At 43.0% G+C, this 23,241-nt stretch overlaps 1 protein-coding gene and 1 non-coding gene across 2 annotated transcripts in view; one reads left to right on the forward strand and one right to left on the reverse strand.

Annotated features, from left to right (window-relative positions):
• Positions 1 to 7,402: 7,402 nt before the first annotated feature.
• The window catches only part of MID1 (midline 1), a 388,197-nt gene continuing 372,358 nt past the window's right edge, over positions 7,403 to 23,241 (forward strand). Inside the window, exon 1 of the mRNA XM_049873126.1 lies at positions 7,403 to 7,778. The gene's annotated coding sequence lies outside the window, so the exon portion shown is untranslated. The remainder of the gene's footprint in view (positions 7,779 to 23,241) is intronic.
• Positions 17,150 to 17,222, reverse strand: TRNAK-UUU (transfer RNA lysine (anticodon UUU)). The gene has a single exon. It is a non-coding gene; the product is annotated as a tRNA-Lys (tRNA).

Here is a 23,241-nt window from a genome sequence, read left to right on the forward strand (position 1 = left end):
ACCATGGGTGACAGGAGGGCTTTTGCAGGGAATCAAACACCCAAAAATCCATTTGAAAAAGAACATCAAAAATAAACTCCACAGGCAGGACAATTCATCTACTACAGCAAAATTGGGCTTTGGGTACTTGGACACTGGATTGCAGAGGAAAGGTTTCTTAAGATAAGCATTTGTGTTTCAAATTTCCCCCACTCTGCTCATTATGATAACAGCTTTCGTAAATAGCATAGCAGTTGAAACATTTATTATTGGAACAGAAATGCAATTACATGCAGATGTTGCCCTGTGATTCATTGCTTTGGGTTACAAACGTTTTTCAAGCTGGGGGGAAGAACAAGCAGGTCATCAAGTAAACGGGCTGAGCCCTCTTATCTCCCTTCTTATTCTCTTGACTTGGCTTATCTAATCTCTTCTCGGAGTGTTTCCACAATTGAGGCCTCTGTGGCCCTTCTTGGCAGCTGGTTTCATTGTGCAATTACTCCAACTACCATCAAGAATTTCTTTTCATCCAACATAAATGTTCTGTACTTAATCCGAGTCCTCTTCTTTCTCCAACATTCCTGATCTGTAGCATATAAAATGACCACCACATTTATTCTTTCAGGTTTGTCATTGTTTTCTACTTTTTGTCTAGGGTTTTTGTTTGTTTTTTGCTTACTTGTTTTACTTCCTTCAGATTTTTTTTTAATTGTGGTAAAAAAAAAAAAGCCTGACACATTAACCATTTTTAAGTGTACAACTCAGTGGCATAGATCACATGCACCACGCTGTGCAACTATCACCACTATCCCCAAGGGAAACTCAGTACCGTTTAAGCAATAACTGCTTGTTTCCCCTCTCTCCAGCCCTCTGGTAACCACTAATAAACTTTAGTCTCTATGCATTTGCTTCATTTAGGTATTTCATTTAAGTGGAATCATACAATATTTCTCCTTTTCTGTCTGACCGACTTCACTCAGCATGTTTTCAGGGTTCATCCATGTCATAGCATGTATCAGGACTTCATTTCCCTTTATGGCTCAGTAATATTCCATTGTATGGGTAGACCACATTTTTTTTTTTAATCCATTAATCTCTTGATGGATGCTTGGGTTGTTTCCACCTTTTGGCTACTGTGAAAAATGCTGCAGTGAACATCGGTGAATAAGTACCTGTTTGAGTCCCTGCTTTCAAGTCTTTTGGGTGTATACCTAGAAGAAGGATTGCTAGGTTAGCATATACATTTTTAATATTTGCAAGAAATGGCCAGTTCATATACTAAGCATCCACTCAGTGCACAGGCATGTGACCCATGCAGTCACATAGGGCTTCTGTGCCCACAAGGGCCCTGCACTTGGTTTAATGCTCTGCTGTTGCTATCTTCAAATTTATGATAACTTTTGAACAAGACACCCCACATTTTCATTCCAGGTCTCCTAAGTTATGTTGCCAGTCCTGATTACGGGCCAGGCACAGTTTCAGGAAGCAAAAAGACAATGAACACAGCAGGTTAAGGACTAGAAAGACAGTGCATAAGAAAATAAACCAGTGAATGAACTTGGTAATGTCAGGTAGTGATCAGTGCTACGAAGGAAATAAAAGAGCTCATATGATATGGCACCATTGGAGGTAGAGTGGGGGGCAACATCAACCATGGTTGTCATGGGCGGCCTGCTACTGGATAAAACATTTACATAAACTCTGAGGATTGAGGAGTTAGCAGGCAAAACGCTTTGTGCATTAGGTTCCTATGGCTGCTGTAACAAATTACTAAAAATTTTGCAACTTAAGCAACACAAATTTATTATCTTACAGTTCTGGAGGTCAGAAGCATGTGATAGGTCTCACTGGGCTAAAATCAAGGTGTCAGTGGGGCTGTGCTTCTTTCAGGGATGTTATAGATTGAGCTTTGTCCCCCCAAAAATATATTGAAGTCCTAACCCCTGTATCTATGAATGTGACCTTGTTCAAGGGAATAGGGTCTTTCTTTGAAGATGTTATCAGTTAAGCCAACCTTCACACCTGAGTAGAGTGGGTCCCAATCCTTTCTGAGTGGTGTCTTATAGAAGAGGAGAACAGACGGGGAGACAGAACCACACAGTAGGAAGACAGATGTCATGTGAAAGTGCGTCTATAAGCCAAGGAATGCCAAGAAATGCCTGGGGCTATCAGACGCTGTAAGAGACAAGGAAGGATCTTCCCCCAGAGCAGATTAACAGCAGGGTTGAGTAGTTGCTACAGAGACCTTACGGCTCTCAAAGCCAAAAGTCTTTACTATCCGGCCCTTTGCAGAAAACATTTGCTGACCCCGGACCTAGGGCACTTCGTCTTTTAGAAATTTCTGCTTTTCACGGCTGAATTTGCCCTGATTTCTTACTTCTAACCACGTGGATTCCCAGTACAGCAGTATTCTGAGGATGGCCATTTTCCAGTGCTTTCATAGTCAATACCACTGAAATTTTGTACATATCCCAAGAGCCTCTACAAGTAAAAGTGCTAAGCTGCCGGTATATATTCAACTTAGAGGTGAGTGTTAGCTCAATGTATTTTTTTCTACCACTTGTTTTCTAGACCTTTAATGCCAATCCTGTATTTATCACTATTGAACATCGGCTTCTTTCTTCGTGTCATTTTTTTTTCTACTCTTCAAGGTCATTTTGAATTATATTGCAATCCTCTGAGGTGTTTGCTATCCAATTTGGCACCATCTGCAAATTAAATCAACTTGTCTTTTATTTCATCACCCAAGTAACTGACAGAAATTAAGAAGTGCCTGCCTCAGGACATCCTTTTAAAATGTCACTATTTCCCTCAAGGTTCGGCCAAAATCATGAGTCTTTTGAGTCTACCCCTAAGCCCTTGCTCTTGTGGAAATTGTATCTAGCAATTTCCAAACCTAACATGCCAGTCATTATGCCACAAAAGGGTATGGAGTATCCCTACTTAATTGACCCTTTCCTCTAGCCAGTGACCTGCCACGTCCGTCACATCTTCATTTGTCATGTATTCTGGCTCTCCCTCTTTCTCTGAATTTAAGCAGGGCCAGAGGGCTTGCTTTGGCCAATGAAACAGGAGCGTAAGTGTGTCACTCATGGAGCAGTATTTTGAGAACCAGTGCCTAATTTGTCAAGGCCCTGTTTCCTGTCTCAGCAACTGTGGAAGTACGTGTTGAAAGGAACTTCATCCGGCTGGGCTCCTTAGTGGCTCCCGATAGGAGCACCTCCCGTGTTGACCTGTGAGAACGTGTAGCACGAGTGAAAAGCGCACCTTTGTTGTTTTAAGCCATTGAGATTTGAGGTTTGCTTGTTATCGAAGCATAACCTCACCCATCCTGCCTGGTACAGCCTTGAGCACCATAGCGCTTTTCTAGAAATAAGATCCTTAAAGGTAGGGACCATTCTTTTTCTCTGTATATCCTTTTCTAAGTGCACCCTTCATAGGCCCTTACTCATGTTGTTGTCAGCTGCCTTTGAGTTGGCCCCCGACTCACGGCAACCCTATGCACAACTGAATGAAACACTTCCAGGTCCTGCGCCATCCCCATGATCAGTTGCAGGTCAGGCCATTGTGATCCATAGGGTTTTCGCTGGCTGATTTTTGGAAGTAGATCACCAGGCCTTTCTTCCTAGTCTGTTTTAGGAAGCTGTGCTGAAACCTATGCAGTATCCTAGCAACAGGCAAACCTCCACTGACAGACAGGCGGTGGCTGCACATGAGGTGCCTTGGCTGGATGGTACACATTAATTAAATGTTTGTGGTGTAGAAGTGAATTACTAATAGATTGGTCGGTTGATAACTGGCTACAATATTTAATAAATCTTTCCTATGCTTTCCCATCACTTCTTTATGTCCAGAATTAATGACAAAAAGAACTCTACTGAACGTCCCGCTTCCAGAGCATCTTCAAGATGCTTTTCAATTGAACATACTGGTCCTCTTCAATTGTTAGATAAAAGGACGTTGTCATGATACAATGGATGCATCGAATCACATACTTTCCCTGGTATTTACATTATTTGGCTCAGCCCAGTTCCACCAGGTCTAACCACAGTCATGTTAGCCTCTGGTCAGTAAGAGTAACTGCACTAACCGCAGTGAGCACTTTAGCCTGGACGCTTTGTCTATCGATGGTTCCCAATGGATGTACAACTTCAATTAGACATTCTTGTGAGAAATTTAGGGAAACGTTAGCATTTCACATCCCATAATATAGATGTGCCCAGTCTTTCCTGTAAGACTGTAAGCTCCATGACAGAGAGGGCCATGCGTGATTTGTTTATGGCTGTACCCCAAGGACCTAGCAGAATGAGTGGGCCATAAGGAGGATCAACACATATATGTGCAGAGATTGGGAAACAGTCTCAATGGGCACTTTCAGTAATCCATGAGAGGTGCAGCCATTTTTATTTCCATTTTAGGGATGAGGCTCAGAAACGTTAAGTAACTTACCCAAGGTCACACAGCTAAGAGACAGACCTGGGACCGAAGCATCTTCTGACTGTAACCCCTTGTGCTCTTTCTTGGATAGTGTGGTACCCCACAGTGCAGTCAAACTAGTGAACATTTTGGAGTTCGATGGACCGTATTTAAATTATAGCTCAACTCCTCATTAGTTATATGTCATTGGGAATTTCTAAAATCTATCCCCTGATGTTTTCTTTAAACCACAAGCATATTTTCTCCGCTTCAGGCAGGTCCTGTATTTGATTTAGTTTCCCATAAGTGCTATTTTTTTGCACAGTGTAATTATTCAGCTGTAAGTACTCTCTCATTGGTGTCCTCTATGGTTAGGTTAAATTCATGCTGCTACAATGACCCAGCCTTTCCCAAACCATTTCTCGAGGCATCCAAAATGGATTTAGCAGAGGGTTATAGTTCCTCTTTGAAATATGCTACTTTGAGATCCAAATTTCATTTTGACCTTCCAATTCAATAATTATAGCCTGTGATATTTTGTGTTTAAAACCTAAATGGTTGTTTGCTTAGAATTGGAAGAACAAATTTGGAGGCCAGCTTAAGGCATTTAAAGGTTTAGCCTGCCCTGGAAAAAAAATGCATTCTTTGTCTTGCATCAACATGTTAGTAGAGTCTAAAGTTCCTGCACAAACAGACCTTGCTTCAGAGGGAATTATGAGGACAGAAAAGGTACAGGATCATAAATGCAATATGGTTGGTGAAGCCATTTCTCTAGAGTGGCGCGCAGAGCTTTATTTAAGACCAACAAAGCCCCAAGATGAAGAAAGCACTAATATTCCCCGTGCTGGGGGGAGTCAAGTTGAGTCTTAACTTGATGCTCTAGAGATGCATGTACTGTGAACAGAAAAATGTGTGTGATGTTTGCAAAGTTAGATTTTCATAATATTTTACAACCCAAATTTGTATTCAATAAGAATAGATTCCTATCTCATTTTATGATCTTTCTGGAGTCATTTAAGGCAGTCATTTTGAGCAGTACATTATGGCTTTATAAAGTGTATTTTAATCAGTTTGTATATTGCCTTTAAACTCTATGGACATATGATTATTAAGAATTATATTTGAACATGGAAGATTGCCACATTAATGTTCTTCTGTCTCTTAACGTTGGTTCTATTTCTGGAAATGCGATTGGAGTTCAATTCTAGGTCAGGGGTTTTGAGATCTGCCCCAAACTGACCAGGACACTTTGGAGGAGTCACTTGATCTCAGTAAGCCAATCTCATGGCCACGAAAAGGAAAGAGTAATACACACTTCACAGGCTTCCGGCAGAGACAAGAAGAGAAATTGTATGCAAATGTCTTTCCCAATGCGAAATGCTAGTCAATGATTAGTCACTCTTTCTGGAAGTGCCAGCTTTTGAGATGTTCTACTCTTAGCAGAAGTCTTTGTGATTGGTTTGTGTTGGCGGTGACTTAGGTGGTGTGGGAACATTCACTCTGTCACCTTTCCCAAGGAGAGACCTAAAACACAGCACTTAGGTATTTTTGTGAAGATTGTCACTAATCCAGGAGCAGGCAACAGCTGGATGAAATAAAAATGAATGATTCACTTTAAGTTATGTCTTACTTAACAGGCAATCTTCATCTAACATGCAGAGGAAAGTCTCATGACTCTACTTCATGTAAAGATTTCAGTAGAAGTGGTTAGAATTATAAAGAATTACCGTTACTAGGTGGTAGATAGCGGTAAGGGAAAAGAGCTTATTGCTAAACAGATGACATGTTACTTACATTAAAAAAAAAAAACTATGTTTTATTTCTACTCCTAGGTAGATACCCAAAAGAATTAAAAACAGGGACTCAAACAGACACCTGTACAACAGTGTTCATTGCAGCATTATTCACAATAACCAAAAAGTAGAAACAACCCAAATGTCCAACAGATGAATGGATAAACAAAATGTGGTACATACATACGATGGAATATTATTTAGCCATAAAAAGGAATGAGTTCTCATACATGCTAGGACACGGGTGAACCTGGAAAATATTACTCTAAGTGACACAAAAGGGCAAATATTGTATGATCCCTCATATGTGAAATACTTAGAATAGGCAAATGCGTAGAAACAGAAAGTAGATTAGAGGTTACCTGGGCCTGGGAGCAGGGAGACAGAGGAATCATTGCTTAATGGGTTTGAGTTTCTATTTGGGGCAATGAAAAGTTTTGGAACTAGATAGTGGTGATCATGGTACGTGGTGAATGTAATTAATGTCACTGAATTTTATGCTTGAAAATAGTTAAAATGGCAAATTTTATGTTCTTTCTATTCTGCCACAATAAAATAATAATCAAAAAAACAACAACAACTATGTTTTGAACCTAGACTTAGGCCTTCCACAGAGTTCTTTTAATGTCATCATATCTTCTTAAATCCAAGAAGTTGTTTAAAAAAATTTAAGTGTAATTATGCAAATTCACAAGTCCTGGATTTCTTTCCTGAAACCATCAAATAACACTTCAATATGTGGGCTCAGGAGGGTTATTACGGGAATGGATGTCATTATCTGTCATTTTACCCATCCGAAAATACAGTAGCAATTACTGACTTGTAAAGAGAGTGAACTCTAGATGATCATATTGCATTATCTGCTACAGGCCTGGGGAAGTTGAGTAAGTCTTACTACGCTCAAATAAGGCATGTGAGCCCGGATTTCATTGAGGTTTCTTCACATCCCTCTTCCAATCACATGTAGTATTATTCACTTCTTTTGAAAAATAATTTCAAGAGCAGTTACCGTGGTTTTTAAAACCCTGAAAGACTAAAGTCCTCTACTTGGGTCTGACTCCCTAGGATATCTTCGGATAGTATGAGGTTGGTCACAGACCCTGATAGAAAATCCTAGCTGTTGACTCCCAGCCGTTCTAGAAGGGCCAATCTTACAGATTGCCAGGATAAAGATGATTTTAATTAAATTGTACAAATCCCTTTGTACTGTAACCAAACCCTACGCCAGGGGATCAAGGCTGAGCCCTTCTGGCGTATCTAGAGTTAACCAGGTTACCGGGATTCCTAGTTAACTCCTTTCACCAGGAATGCAATTCATGTTTACCTATATAAGGAAACCTGTTCGGCTGACCTGAGTTCGGCGGATTTTTGCGCTGACTGCGAGGCATGTAAGCACACACCCTAGAGAGGGGGAGTGATTCTGAGCTGGACAGAGCACAGCTTCTCGAACGCTCCAGCCATTCAGCTGATCCAGAGGCCGGCAGCACAAGCCTTGCCCAGGGCCGCCTGCTCTGAGCACCTCCAGGTTTGCTTCTTCCCTGGTCACAGTCGAGGAACAGAAACCCCAAGCTGGGAAAAATGGGGAAGCCGGTGAGTCTTACTGATTTCTCTCTGCTTGCTCCTGCTGAGTGGCCGCCTCCCTGCTCTCACCCAGGAAGCAGAGGCAGAGGCGGCGCTCAGCTTTAGCCCTCGGCTCCTTCCTGCACTGACACAAGGCTTTGCAAACACCCCAGACACCTTGTCTGCCTGCTTTTAGCACCTCAGACAGCCCGGAGAGTGTTCTTATTGGGAAGTAGCTGCTCCAGCAGAGCAATGAACAAACTTTCTAAGCTTTGCTGCACTCTCACAGCTTGGCGATGAGCCTTGGGGTGCTTTGCGTGGAAGGCTGCGTCCCTGAGGAAAAAGGAAGGCACAGTAAATTTGAAGTGGGGGCCTTCAAACCACAGGCAGTGGGCTAGTCCGCAGGAGAGTAATTTGTCACCGAAAAGGCAGTCTGGACGTATCGGTTTTCATTCACGCCGCAGCAAAGTTCCTGTAACCGTGCACATTTAAGGAGGGACACCTTCCGAGACACTTAGGGAAGGAAAGAGCCAAGCTGTGCTCTTTGTTCTAGTCTGTGCAAAGAAGCCGGGATGTGCATTCTGACAAGTAGCGTGTGGTTGTTTATATATATGGTGAGAATGATGAATAAATGCTTCGTGCCAAAGGCGCTACGGGTGCTTGAGTTACCATTTCACTGTATTTCATGTGTATACAAAAATCGCAATCTGACTGTAATTAAACATCGAAATGTGAAAGTGTTTAACAGGCTTGCCGGGAACTTGAGCTATACTTGGGGACAGCCAATTATAAGAGGCAACGGGGGGAAAAAAAACAGAAAACTATTCCAACTGAGTTCTGGGGCGTAGGTACAATTTTTGAAAAGAAAGTGATGTTTTAAAGTTGTCGGAAGTGACTGGGAAGCAGGTATGTTTTTTTGGTTTTGAATTGCTTCATGGCAAGGTGGCGTTCTTGAGTTAGCTTGAATAATCGGGTTGGAATAATTTGAATGCTCACCTATCAAAGAAACATTGTCTGTATCCGTCAAGCACATCAACTTAATCCTGAGAGCCTGGAGCACGGGATTGTGCTACAAGTGGCATGATGATCCCATTTCAGATTTTTGATATCCAGATTTAAAAAAAAAATCAATTTAAATAAAATTGATCCAGGCAAACAAGCAGAAAGGGGAGAATTGGGGAGAATGACCACTTTTTTTTTTTTAATTTGCAAGTCATCTTCCATTCCCCAGCGAGACAATTGATTTAATACAGGACTGACAACTGGAGAAAAGCTATGGCCAGCTTTATGCATAATCTTTGACTGCAAAAAGCATAACTTTTCACAGTAGCTTGGTTTAAACGAAGCCTGTGCACCTCAACCTGAATGCAACCTAGAGAAGCAGTGTGCATTGTACAGATGACGTTTTATTAAATAAAACTCTTAATGTATAGCACCAGCAGCCGAACAGAAGGGACAGTGCTTGTTATCACCTAGGTAGCTAGGCAGAAAAACAAGAGTCTGGGTCGCATATTGCTTTCAAAGAGCATCAGTAACCCAGGAGACACACATCGCTGTTTTCAAATATACGGTTAATAACAGATGTTTAATACTGGTTGTCTCACCCTGCCGATGAGATGGCCCCAAGCCAGCTGAACCAGCACCCGCCTGCCGTTTTTCCTGTGAGTTGATATGTACACAGTTATTATACACTAATTACATTAACAGCCAAGGGAATATATAACCAGAAAGATAGATGAGTCTCTTGGGGTAGGGGGGGTAAGGGATACCCATAGGGTTTGGGATCTTATGTTTAGAATACTCCTTCCAGTGACATATGAAATCCCGAAGATAACTGGGAGGCCGGTTCCTGACGCTGCTCACCCCTGGCTTCTCGGCAGCTCATGGGGGCGGGGGGGGGGGGTGCGGTTATAATATCGATGACTGTATTTAACACTTCAGTGTTCCTAGAGTTTCAGGAGGGTTCCCTTTTGAAAATGAAAGTCATTTCAGTGTCCGACTAAGTCCCCCACTGAAAGGAAGTCAGGATGCTGTGTTGTTGCCTTGAACCTTCTCATGTCACTGGTACTGTTTGTGTGGAGGGTTTAACCATTCGACAGCCTTCTGGCACCTGCATGATGCCCTGGTTCAAGGAGATTAAAAAATTCTGGAATAAACCAAAGGAAGCAGGTCTTCCCGGAGCCTTAATATCCCAATATGTTAATAGGTTTTGCAGCTTCCTGAGAGAGGCATGTTGTTATAGGCGCTGTAGGGTCGATTCCAACTCACAGAGATCCCATGTGACAGAGCAGAGCTGCCCCGTGGGGCTTTCTCGGCTGTAATCTTCATGGGAGCAGATCACCAGGTCTTTCTCCCGAGGAGCCGCTGGGTGGGTTTGAACCACTGAACTTTCGGTTAGCAGCCGAGCACTTACCACTGTGCCATCAGGTCTCCTTTTATATATATATATAGAGAGAGAGGCATAGTGTGTGATACATGCAGTATGGTGTGCTGCACACTTACTTGGTGGCTCATCTTTCAGCCGATCATCCCAAAGAACATTCTTTAAGACAGAGCTCCCCAGTGGGTGGGCCACAGAGCACTGGTAGGTCATGAATGGGCTGTAGACACGTCCAGATGTTGATCCCTCTTGGCACCTGGGCCATCAGGGTGTGCCTAGGCTGGGCGTATGCCCCTCCCTGGAGGTTATCTCTGAATCACATGGCTTCTTCAGTTTATCCCAATAATATATATAGATAGGATCAATTTCTATGTCTGTCGTAACTTGTTAAAGTTAGGAGCCTACTTCGACAACTCAGGCCCAGGATATAGATCCACCAAGTTAAAATTCCATACCACTGTGTCAAATTTGGCCTTGGAGCTCACTGTAAAGAAAAACAGCCCATTTTTTATTGTCCTTTTTATGCACCCCTGAGAGTGTCAAGGCCCTCTGCGTATCATTCAGTTTATCCTCTTCATTCCACAACGAAGTTAAAGAGGTGTTCTATACTGTGTGTGTGTGTGTGTGTTGATCTCTTCTTAAAGATCTCCTGGAAAGCTGGTAGCAAAGTGTTTCCTCAGGGATCCTGGTTAATGTTTATTGTTGTTAGTGTTAGCCGCGATGCAGTTGGCTCCGACTCATGACAACCCCGTGCACAATTGAACAAAATGCTGCTAAGTCCTACTATATCAGACAATATTCTGTTGTGACCCATAGGGTTTTCACTGGCTAATTTTTGGAAGTAGATCTCCAGGCCTTTCTTCCTAGTCTGTCTTAGTCTGGAAGCTCCGCTGAAACCTGTCCACCATGGGTGACCTTTCTGGTGTTTGAAATACCAGTGGCACAGCTTCCAACATCACAGCAACACACAGCCACCACAGTAAGACAAACTGACAGACAGGTGGCAGTTTTAAAGTTTAGTTACCACTTACACTTCCCTTTCTCAAACTGGTATCAGGATTTGTTTGGCTGGGATTCTCTTGCCACTAGTGTGGCCTAGTCCAGGGGCAATGACATAAAAGAACCCAGTTTCAAAGATTGTTTATTAAATGCAAACTCTTCCCTTGGACACTGTACCAAGTATGTATACAGCATTCCCATCCCCAGTGAACTTGCTCTGGCTTTCTCTGTGTACCATTTGACATCAATTACCTTTTCAAAACCATTTTACGTTATTAATTCTTGTTACATTCGTTCAGCAAATATTTATTGAGTGCTTTTTGAAGTCCTACACTAAGTACTCTGGGCAGGGAGAGGGGAAAGACATATAAGAGACAGATGAATTTAAGCCAAGCCTTCATGCAACCCATAACATTTCTGCAAAGAGAGATCTCATTACCTGAATGGGGCATGGCATGTGAAGTATGGTTTCCTGCAAACGTACTTGGTGCTCATTTTTTGCTGACCAGACAGAGGGACATTCATTAAGACAGAGCTTCCCAACTGGTAGGTGTAAAACATTCGTGTCCGGTGAACGGGTAACAGACGTGTCAAGCTGTTCGTGCGTTTATTGACCTGATAGCTTTTATGTCAGAGGATGCCACAGAAATACCCATGAGCTTATGGGGTAGGGAGAGGCTTGCAGGGGGAGGGATGCCACCTGACTCCCTCTTGGAGTATCTATAAATGACAGAGAGCTATTGTAAAGGCGGATTGTGCCGCCTTATATTTTGTGATTATAATTTGCAAAACCACGCTCTTGGGTTGTCAGGGATTCCTCGAGCACCACACAGAGAAGAGATGTTTCCAGAGTACTGGGTAACTTGAGAGCTTTTATTATTGTTGTAACTGCTGTAAATTACTAAGGTACAAGTATCAGTAGCAATTCTTATGAAGCAGACAAGAGCAGCCACCGTTACTTCTAAGACTTAGAATTAGGGACCACCAATTAATAACTGGTTTTCACCAGTAGGATTTTCCAGGTATCTTTTTTTTAAGGGTATGGACAAAACCAAGTTTAAATATATTTTTATTTGACAAAACGTTAGCTGGTGAGGTGATAGACAGGATTAAAGACTCCTAGTTAAATGTAAACGTATATTGCCATTTTTTAATTAATTTCTTGTAATCACATATAAGGGAATCTTCGGTGAATGAAGCTGTCAGAGAAATTGAGTTCCTTTGTCTATTAATGCCAAGGGTTCGGTTAATTTTCGTTTGTATTTAAAAGGAAAATAAAAATGGATAGCAGTGCTTTGCGGAATGTTCAGCTCTCCGATATTGAGTCGAATCTTCCTAAAGAATGGCCCTAACTATTCATGTGCAGACATTCACACGCTCATGTGAGTCCCTCTTCACTTGTCTAAACTTGAGACAGAAATGAAATTAAGCAGAACCTCCTCAATTTGACAGTTTTGAGTTTTAACACGTGATGGAATTGGAATTTCAGTCAAAGAGCTTGAGCCAGGGAGGGCTGCATTATTTATAGGTATTGTTCCACGACTGGGGCCTTGGTTACTCAAACCAAAGTTATGTTCCCCCCTGAGTATCTAACCGCGCAGTTATTTAGATCTGCACTGACACACTCATCATGCATTGCCTTGGGGAACAAAACAGTATATAAACTACGAGAGAACGAATAACGAGTTTACTCGAACTGATATCCTTGGCTTAAAGTTAGGAAACAAAAGCCCAGCAGTGTTGCCCCAATTTCTTCCAAAGCAGCGGGTAGGGGGTTTGGCCAAGGCACCTTGAACTTCTTGGGGATTCAAGTTCCTCATCTATCAACAGAGACATACACACTTCGTTGGGCAGTCGTAAGTATTGGAAATGGTGCTGTATGGGAAAGTGCTTGGCATAATGCTGGGCACGAAGCCAATCAATAAATATTAGCTGGTTCTGAAATGGGGTGGACTAGGGGTCTTCAAGTAAACCATTAAGGGGGTTGAAAAAGGAGAAGCAGATACACCCTGGTGGCCTACGAATTGAATTCAGTCTGTTACTTAATTTTGCATAGTCGGTGATCGAAAATTTGCCTTTTAATGAAGCATGACCTACCTTCTAGTGCCTTCTACCAGGTCCTCTTTGCTGTTTTGTGTTACTTGATTGTCCCCTGTAGGTTTTCGTGTGTGAAACCCTAGTTCTAAAGGCATCTTCCTTCTTCTGTAGCAGTCTATGTTATCTCAAGCTTGAGTTTCCACCTTGGAAGGTGTTTTTCCGAAAGTAAAATGTTTTATAAACAAAACAGAACTCACTTCATACTTATTAATTTGACACCTTGAAAGCTTTTCCAGCAGCGACAGCATGAGGAAGTGGGCTAGAAAATTCATTGATAAAAGCCACTTATTAACAACAAATAGAAAGTTTCCCTGGCTTCCATTTGTAGCAGTGTTTTTGGGGAGTCTTGTTTTTTTTTTTTTTGAGGATAGACCTCTCTCAGAGTGTTATATCCCCACGAGTCTCCTCGGCCCTCACTCTCTTTCTCCCATTCCCCATCCACCACACCCCACCCCACCTCTGTGGATGTTAACATTTAACCTAATGTGGCTTCTGGGATATGGAGAAAATGTGTCCCAAGGGCTGACATGCTCTGGCAAGAGTTTCCCCCTGGCTGAGGCAAGTGGAGACCATATGTTGTTGGCGCGATGAGGAACCAAAGTGGCTTGACCAAAACACAGATTAAGTGACTACTTATTGCTTATTTTCCTTGCCCCTCAGATGCCATCTATTGTAAGTTACAATGCCAAGAAAAAAAAATGCTTCCAATAAGAAAACATTGGCACAATGTTTTCTTAGCCTTTGAATGATTTATTCTACATTTATTAAAAGAATTTTTAGTCTTGGTTAGATAGATTTTTTTTTAAAGCATACATTCCTCCTTTGCATACATAAAAAAGGAGAGTGTAGGTGAGATAAACTTTTTAAGACTGACTTTTCTAAATCACTTTCCAGCTGAGGTTGTCGATGTCTGTGCTTTTCTGTAAGGTGTCCCCACGCTTTGTGCCAAAATGCAGCCTTTCTTTAAACAGTGCTTCCCTGCTGTCTCTGAACGTCTTCCAGAAGGTAACAGTCAGGACTATATTCCTCCCTCAAATGCTCTTCTGAGGGAGTGTAGCCTTCATTCCTCCTGAGATATCCACCAAGTTACTACACTTCTCAGGAAGCAAACCCTGTAACCCTTCTAACGCATGTCCACGAAAGCACTAAGAGCCAGCATGCTTGGGGGGGGTCCATGGGTCTCCTGGGTATGTATCCAGACAACTTCCAGCCAGTCCCACCTGAGCCCTGAGTGGATGTCCCTCTGGCCTGAGGGAAATTCCTCATCTTTCCTGCTTCTTTGAGAGGCTTTGCCTGGTGTGTGAATTCTTTTTCTTCTCCTAATGGGTGAGGCTTGTTTCAAATACTGCATAAAGGTCCATTGAAGTGAAAACAATAGGAATTGCAATGACCAAGTGGGTTCATAGGCTAGGAATGATAATTATATCGCGATTGCAAACTGAGCAGCAACAAGTGGAAGGTGCATCTCAAAATCGGCTAGGTTAAGTTGTGAAAGAATTTCCCCTGAGAGTGCAAAAATAGAATGTCTCTCTCCCAAGCCAGTGTGGTGCTTTGAATCTCAGCAATAGAGAAGGATTCAGTTGTCTTTGGAAGCATTAAGAGTGTCCTATTTGAAATCAAATGGCTCAAGGTAGAGCAACCCCTGGAGTTGTATATTTACCACTTTGGCATGGATTTCTTTCCAGTTAAGACTAAGTAAATAAAAGAGCAAGATCCCATGAGGATGGGACAAGAAACGAGATAGGGATGAGGGTGCGGAGTGGAGGAAGGGCAGGCAATGGAGAGAAACGAGAAGGAGAAGCCCAACATTCATTCACCGGTATTTACCCAGTGCACACCCTGAGCCGGGCGTCGTGCTGCATGCTGAGGCTACAGAGGAGGCGGTGTTAAGGTAGATAACAGTCTAGCATGGGAGACAAATGTGGATGAAATAGCACACAGGAGTAAAAGTGTTAATCAAGGGGGGAAGTCAGAGAAAGTTCCCTGGAGAAAGGGATGCTTGAGTATGAGCTCCCAGGTGAGGACATAAGTCCATGTGTATGGAGCGGTGATAAACAGCCAGACTGTATTAGAATGTACTCAGGAAGCAGTGGTATTTGTCTTTTGAAAAGACTACGTTGGAAGCTGCCCAGAGAATGGAATGAGGGGTGTCAGGGTGAAAGTGTGTGGGAAGATGATGGCAACTTGTGCTAATATGGTGGTCGAGGTGAAGAGAAGTGGATGGATTCCAGATATATTTCAGAGGTGACATCAACAGGAGTGGGTGGTGAATGGGGCCTGGGGAATGGTAGGGACAAGGAGGTTCACAGAACTAGAGAAATAGTGGTGCCATTTAGTGATGTCAGGGACAGTGAAAGTTGACCTGGTTTGGGGAAGGGAGAGGAATCAAGAGCGTTTTTAGCCTGGTGCAGTGGAAATTGCATGCACTTTGGGGCTGAAAGCCTTGGTGTGAGTTCAAATCCTAGTTCATCCATTCTCTAGCTGTGTGATGCTAAATTTCTCTGAGCCTCAGTTCCCCCATCTTTAAAAATGAGGCCATTGACATTCACCGGCCAGGGTTGTTGGGACAATCCAATGAGGTCTGTAAAAATGAAAATCACTTCATATATTATTGAGCATCCTACAAACATGAGTAACTGTTGTTGTTGTTGTTGGGTGCTGTCGAGTCAATTCTGACTGATAGTGACCCTATAGGACAGAGTAGAGCTGCCTCATAGGGCTTCCCAATCTTTATGGGAGTAGATTGCCAGGTCTTTTCGCCTGTAGAGCCATTGGGCGGGGTCGAACTGCCAACCTTTAGGTTAGCAGCCAAGCACTTAACCACTGCGCCACCAGATCTCCTAAGTGACCATTATTACCTCCACGGATTCGCCAGCAACAAAGCCTAGAGGGAGAAGAGTTCTTTTCAATAACTTCCTGAGGGGGCAGGGTGGTACGTGAGCATCTTGACAGCCAGGATCTCAACACTCTGTAAGTTTACCTAAGTGAAGTTTTCTCCTTGTTGAGAATGTACAGGGCAGCTATTAACCTCACTTATCTGGTGAATTCCTTCTGTTTCATTCCAACTTCCCCCTGCTCCCCCCACCAACCTGGATTACGGGATCCCATATAGGAACAAACGGCATTGCTTTTCTCAGCTGCAATCCCTTATCTCTTGTAAGAGGACTGTAAGATTTAGTAAAATGTAACCGGAGAGTTCGCACTAACAGATGAGCGCACTCTATTAACCTCACACTCCCTGTGGGGTTTGGGTGAAGGTTTTCGCATTTTGTTTTTCTAGCATCAATTTAGTGAGAGCATTTTATACTGCGCGTGTAATTCCACTGCCCTTGAGTGACCTCAGCAAATTCCTTTCTGGCTTCCAGATATTCTCTCATTAAAAGGAGTCATTAGTCTGTGAAGGCCGAGCCATACCAGGGTTAGGGAAGCCTTGGAATGCACAGGTGAGAGCAAGGAGGGGGTTAAGCCCTGTGGAATCCAGGTATTTGCTTCCCTCTCCAGGTGTCCTGGCATTGTATGGACCCAAGGCACAATCAAAATTCCCCTTCCTTTGCCTTGTTCCACTTCTTCCACTTTGTCCTTGCCACATGCTATTAATTCTCTTTATTTTGGAGTTGAACTGTATGCGTACGGCTTGGGTGGTGTTGTTAGTTGCAGTAAAGTCGCCCCCAACTCATGCCATCCACACACAACGGAATGAAACCTTGCCCGGCCCTGAGCCATCCCCCTAATCAGGTGTGGATTGGGCCATTGTGATCTACCCAGTGCCGTCTAGTCGATTCCGACTCATAGCGACCCTAGAGGACAGAGTAGAACTGCCCCATAGAGTTTCCAAGGAGCGCCTGGCGGATTCAAACTGCTGACCCTTTGGTTAGCAGCCATAGCACTTAACCACTAGGCCACCAGGGTTTCCAAAAGGACAGTCTGCCAGAACAGGGACTTGAACCCTGGACCCTCAGATTAAAAGCCTGGTGCTCTACCAACTGAGCTCTCTGGGCTCACCATTGTGATCTATAGGGTATTTGTTGGCTAATTTTTGGAAGTAGATCAGCAGGCCTTTCTTCCTAGTCCATCTTAGTCTGGAAATTCTGCTGCAACCTGTTTAGCATCCTAGCAACTTGCGAGCCTCTGCCGGCAGATGAGTGGTGGCTGCACGTGAGGTGCACTGGCCAGGAATCGAACTCGAGACTCCCACATGGAAGGCCAGAATTCTACCACTGAACCACCACTGCTCTCCTGTGATCTGGGTCTATGGGTGTAAAACCACATTTATCTCTCACCGAACTATTAAGAAGATTGTTTTCCATCGGGACGTCACTCATTTTTCATGCATTTATCTGCAACAAGCACTTGTTTTTATAGAGAAAAACATATGGGAGGAAAAAGGAGGGGTTCCTTGTAGTGATTTCACTTGTGTATGGTTGGAGCCCTGGTGGCGCAGTGGGTAAGCGCTCAACTGCTAACTGAAAGGTTGGCAGTTTGAACCCACCAGCCGCTCCGCAGGAGAAAGATGTGGCAGTTGTTTCCGTAAAGATTACAGCCTTGGAAACCCTTTGGGGCAGCTCTACTCTGCCCTACAGGGTCGCTATGAGTTGGAATCGACTCAAAGGCAACGGGTTTGGGGTTTTTTTGGTTAATGTTTGGGTGCAAAATTATGAAACATTTGTATGAATTTATTCAGATAACTGGAGTGTACTTGATTCTCAATCTGGATATTTGAGATTTTACTCAGGTTGGGATTTGGGTGTGGGGGAGGGGTGGAGACAAAAGCAAAGGAGTGGAAGCTGTTATCTGAAATGGAAGTCTTAGGCCTGTTTTTCAGCGCTTCCTCTTCCACTACCTTCCCTGCCTTTGTGATGTTTTCTCCCTGTGCTCCATTTTGGTGCATATGCATTTCAAGATATGTGTTGTTGTTGGGTGCCATCAAGTCGATTCCAACTCGTAGCCACCTTAGAGGACTGGGTAGAACTGCCCTATAGGGTTTCCTAGGCTGTAATCTTTACGGAAGCAGACTGCCACATCTTTCTCCTACAGAGCAGCTGGTGGGTTCGAACTTCTGACCTTTCAGTTAGCAGCCAAGTGCTTAACCACTGCGCCACCAGGGTTCCTTGCTTTCAAGATACAAGGGCAGTTTAAAAGGGCAGTTGGAATGGGAATTGTATTTCCCAGAGGGGCTGCCATTTTCACCTCATAAAGACCCACTGGGCTGGCCCTTTGCCGAGTACAAAGTAAGAGCATTCCACGAAAACTTCCAATTAGCACCTGCGGTAGCAGTTGGTCCAAGTCGGGATGGTTTAGGAGTCACAATGCACCAAGAAGGAAGCTGAGCTGGACAGTGTCAAGGCAGAGAGCACGCTGTCTTGCCCGTGAATGTAGTTGCCTGCCAATAAATCAGCTGCTGATAGTCTGATAATAATGAAGGGACCTGGTTGAATGACCCAGAGTAAAGATTGTAGCAAAAGCACATCAAACATTGCAATGAATGAAAACTGGGTGAGAACTTCTCTTTCCAGGCCCCCATATAAATCTCTGGCAGAGATAAAGATGGAAGCCTTCCCCACCCTCAGGCCTTTTGGTCTGTTTATCCTCCTTAGATGGATTGGAATTGGGGAGGAGGACGGCCTCAGCCAGCTGACCCTAGGTCGTAAATCTGTTGATAAACTCTGTCCTGCGCTATCTCTGCAATAGCCTATTTTACATATACCCGTCCTTTGGATTTCTTTGTCTCTCTGCTTACTCTGGGCTCTATTTTGGTAGCATAAGTTAATATATGAGTTTTAGATAATACAAGAGTTTATATATAAATGACCTGCCTGGTTTCTGTGAGAAAAATAAGAGATGTGTGTGGGTGTGTGCACACATGTTATATACAATTTAGTGCTGTTGACCAGAATTTCTAAGTTAGGTTTAGATTTTAATGTACGCTACTAGTAATTCCAATGAAACCTGTGTATCGGTATATTTAATTAAATAAATCGCTTCCACAGCCTTTTCAGGGTTTTTATAGTGGCATAGGACCAGGCAACATTTCATTTTGTTGTATATAAAGCCAACCTGAGTTGGAGCCAACTGGACAGCAACTAACAGTAGCAACATAGCTCTAGTAGCTTATTTTGCACATTAACATTAGTATAACCAGTTCTTGTTTTCTCTACTACAATCACTATCAATGATAAAGCAACACTATGTATATTGCCTGTATTCAAATATTCAGACCTGTGCCATTTGTGTCAGTTTGAAAGTTTCTGCATATTAAGGAGGGTAAGCTTTAGCCATAGTTTATTGATTTTCTTTTTTTCCCCCCAGAGTGGTCATGAAAGATTTTAAAAGAGAAAATGTCATTATTTTTTCAGATCAAATATAATGCTTTAGAAGATAAGTGTAAGTCCAAAGAGGTCAGGGGAAGGGAAAGGAAGGGAAGAGAGGGGAAGGGGAGGAAGACAAAAGAAAGCAAGCAAAGCAGAAGATGTTAGAGGAGGGAAGGGAGAAAGGGGGAAATGGGGGGGTCAGAGATTTTCTTGACAAAGGGAAGTCCCAAAGCAACCCAAAACTAATCTTCCTTCTCCCAGCCAAGCCTCCCTCCCCCATATATAAACAAAAGCCCAGCAAACAAACAGAGGGGTAAGGGATCAGGAAAAGAAGAGACAAACCACAAATCGTTACAAAGTGCCAGAGATAAAAATAAGAAAGAGAACAAAATAAAAGGGTGAGAATGAGGCTTCAGGAGAAATGCCTGGAAAGTTAAAGGAAATGAAAAAAAAAATTTTTTTGAAGGTTGGGGGGAAAGGAAATGAAGAAAGTAAAAAATAAAGAGGTAACATTAAAATATCAAGAAATATGAGAAGAGACAAAAATGGGCATTGTGCTTGAGTTGGTGGATGGCCGGGAAGAAACTGTTCTCTAGGCATGTTTATGAAAGGAGGGGACGAGACAGCACAGAAATGAAGCGGGAAGTAGAAGAGGGCAAGAAGCCTATTCCTGGAAAAGGTAAAGGGGTGCTGTTAACCCGTGAGGAAATAGCCAACCAAGTAGTGGGTCCCAGGGAATGGTTACAGGATAATGTCCTGGTGGGGTTCATTCCAGTGAAGCTGACCAAAAAAACCAGTTGCCACCAAGTGGATTCTGACTCATGGCCACCCCACGTGTGTCAGAGTAGAACTATACTCCATAGGATTTTCAATGGCTGCTTTTTTGGAAATAAATCACCAGATCTTTCTTCCAAGGCACATTTGGGTGGACTTGAACTGCCAACCTTTCTGTTAGCAGTTGAGTGCATTTACCATTTGTACCACCCAAAAGCCCAAACCCAAACCTCTTGCCGTTGAGTTGATTCCAAGTCATAACAACCTCACAGGACAGAGGACTCCCTAAAGATGACAGGGCTGGTCTAATCTTTATAATTAGTCCAATTCTGCAATAGTGGTGTGAATGCAATTTCCTTTCTAAATGTCCTTACCGTCAAAGGCTTATGTGGCAGAAATCCGGTCTTCTAAGCAGTGAGGCACTCCAGAAGAGGCTGGGGATCCCTGACTGAGTAAACAATTATTCCAGAGTGGTGAAGGATAGCTTGGTGGTCTAAAAAGAGTTAATCCCCAAATGTCTTCCATCCTCCCAGCAGTGGTTGACTGAACCAGCAGTATGTGGCTTCATATTGACAAAACACTTTGAATTTCTGAAGGGGAAGAGGGAGGGAGAGGGCGTGCCATCTGAATGGATTTCCACTGTCAGCCTTTACCGAAGTACCCCCTGCTTGATCTGGTAACCACCAGGTTTAGCACTGCACGTGGAAGTCCCAATCCAGTTTCTTGTGGGTTTGGTCTTGCTCATTTATTTTTACTGTGATTTTGCCCATAATAACTTATGTTTGTAATTGAGGAACCTGAGAAACTGTTTCTATGGCAAGTTTGGATCTCAGGGTCAGTCATACACTTCGAGGCCCATTTCAAGAGATGAGTTTGACTCAGCATGTTACTGGTGAATTATTCATTGTTACCTGCAGGAGGGGATGATACTCAGTGTGGACAGGGAAAGCCTCCCAGTCATTGACTCAAAGTTAGGCGGCTGTATTTAAAACTCCAGTGGGCAGCTCTGAAAATGGGAATTTGACTTTGGTACAATGCCATAGCACCTCCATTAGTGCTTTACTTAGACTGCAAACATCTGCTTGCTTTTATTGCCCATGCGTTACTTAAGACATTCTGTTTCTTGATGACGTAAATCACTGGAATCTACTGACTATTTTTAAAGACTCTTTTCGTGTTTCCCTGAAAAGATCACTCTTTATGCTCGTTTAATAGAGAATTGGCCCTTTAAAAAAAATTTTTTTTTAGGTACACAAAAATTATAACAATCAGATTTTCTAGTTCCCCAAGCCTTTTCCAAGGATGACATTATAACTAAGGTACCCTGACCTACTACAGAAGTCATTGTCACTTGGGGCTGTAACAATCTTAGGTTCATGTTAGCACATTAGGTTGAAGGAAACTGGGCATTTCCAATCACTGAATAGGAGCCAGTCAGCTGCTATGCTCTGCTCACTGACCATAGCTTTGTGGCTTTGCCTGGCTCAGTTTGCCCTGCAAGGGCTCGGTGTTTCCTTCTCTGCCTATATCTTTTGCCCTCGCGAGCTGCTGGGCATTCTGTTTGCCCTCTGGGTTGTGCACGTGTCCAGGGAGGCAAGGCCCATCACTTTAATTCCAATAGACTGGCTCCTTCCAGGGCTTCTTGGTGAGCAATTTTATCTTACTGTTATGGTAAGTAAAGACTTGAAGCTGTTGGGAGATCTTGAGGAAATGAGAGCAACAAAACAAAGGTTCTACCTGTGGGAAGAAAAGACAACCGTCAATCATGATCCCATATTTGGGAAAGGTTGACATAATGTCTAATGAACAGTCAAATGGGCCTCCTTAGCCCACTGATTAGAAAGGCTTGGAGAGATATCTCTATGCCTACAGGGTCCTATAACTTGTAGGACATTACAAAGTAAGCCACCTGGAAGAGTACTCGAAAGATATTCCATAAAATATGGCTCTTACGCATGTCCTAGAATTGTGTGGGGGCAGGAGGCACCCTTGGAATCCCCAAGGGAAGAATATTGGAAGATCCTCAAATGAGGATTGTGAGAGATCCTGGGATCTGACAGAGAATTAAGACAAGGACCATCTGGGAAACTCCTAGAGACCAGAAAGAACAAATGTGGAAATATTAGTGATTTCTTTCCACTTAACATCTATTTGTTTCTTACTGTCTCTGGGTTCCGAATATTGGACTTAATAACAATGGAAGGGAGGAAATAAGTGTGTACCAAAGAGAAGCAATTGGGGTGGCAGGAGAGGATACTCACCGCCTAGTGAGTGTGGAGAGGAAAAGAATGCAATGGAGAGATTGGAGGTCACTGTAGTAAATGCGCCAGTTGTGACCTAGTGTTTAAGAAAAAGAATCAAGTGTTCCACAAGTCACATAGAGGGGTGGAGTAGGAAATCAAAATTACAGTTCAAAGTAATTTCATTTAATTAATTAATTTCATTTAATCAAAAATCCTCACAACTGGACCAATAAGCAACGTCATGATAAACAGAGAAAAGTTTGAAGTTGTCAAGGATTTCATTTTACTCGGATCCACAATCAACACCCATGGAAGCAGCAGTCAAGAAATCAAAAGATGCATTGCTTTGGGCAAATCGGCTGCAAGAGATCTCTTCAAAGTGTTAAAAAGCAAAGATGTCACCCTGAGGACTAAGGTGCGCCTGACCCAAGCCAAGGTGTTTTCATTCGCCTCATATGCATGCGAAAGCTGGACAGTGAATAAGGAAGACTGAAGCAGGATTGATGCCTTTGAATTGTGGTGTTGGCGAAGAATATTGAATATACCATGGACTGCCAAAAGAATGAACAAATCTGTCTTGGAAGAAGTATAGCCAGGATGCTCCTTAGAAGGGAGGATGATGAGACTTCATCTCACTTACTTTGGACATGTTATTAGGAGGGATCAGTCCCTGGAGAAGGACATCACGCTTG

This window comes from Elephas maximus, chromosome X (assembly GCF_024166365.1).
Source record: "Elephas maximus indicus isolate mEleMax1 chromosome X, mEleMax1 primary haplotype, whole genome shotgun sequence".
Taxonomy (NCBI): Eukaryota; Metazoa; Chordata; class Mammalia; order Proboscidea; family Elephantidae; genus Elephas; species Elephas maximus.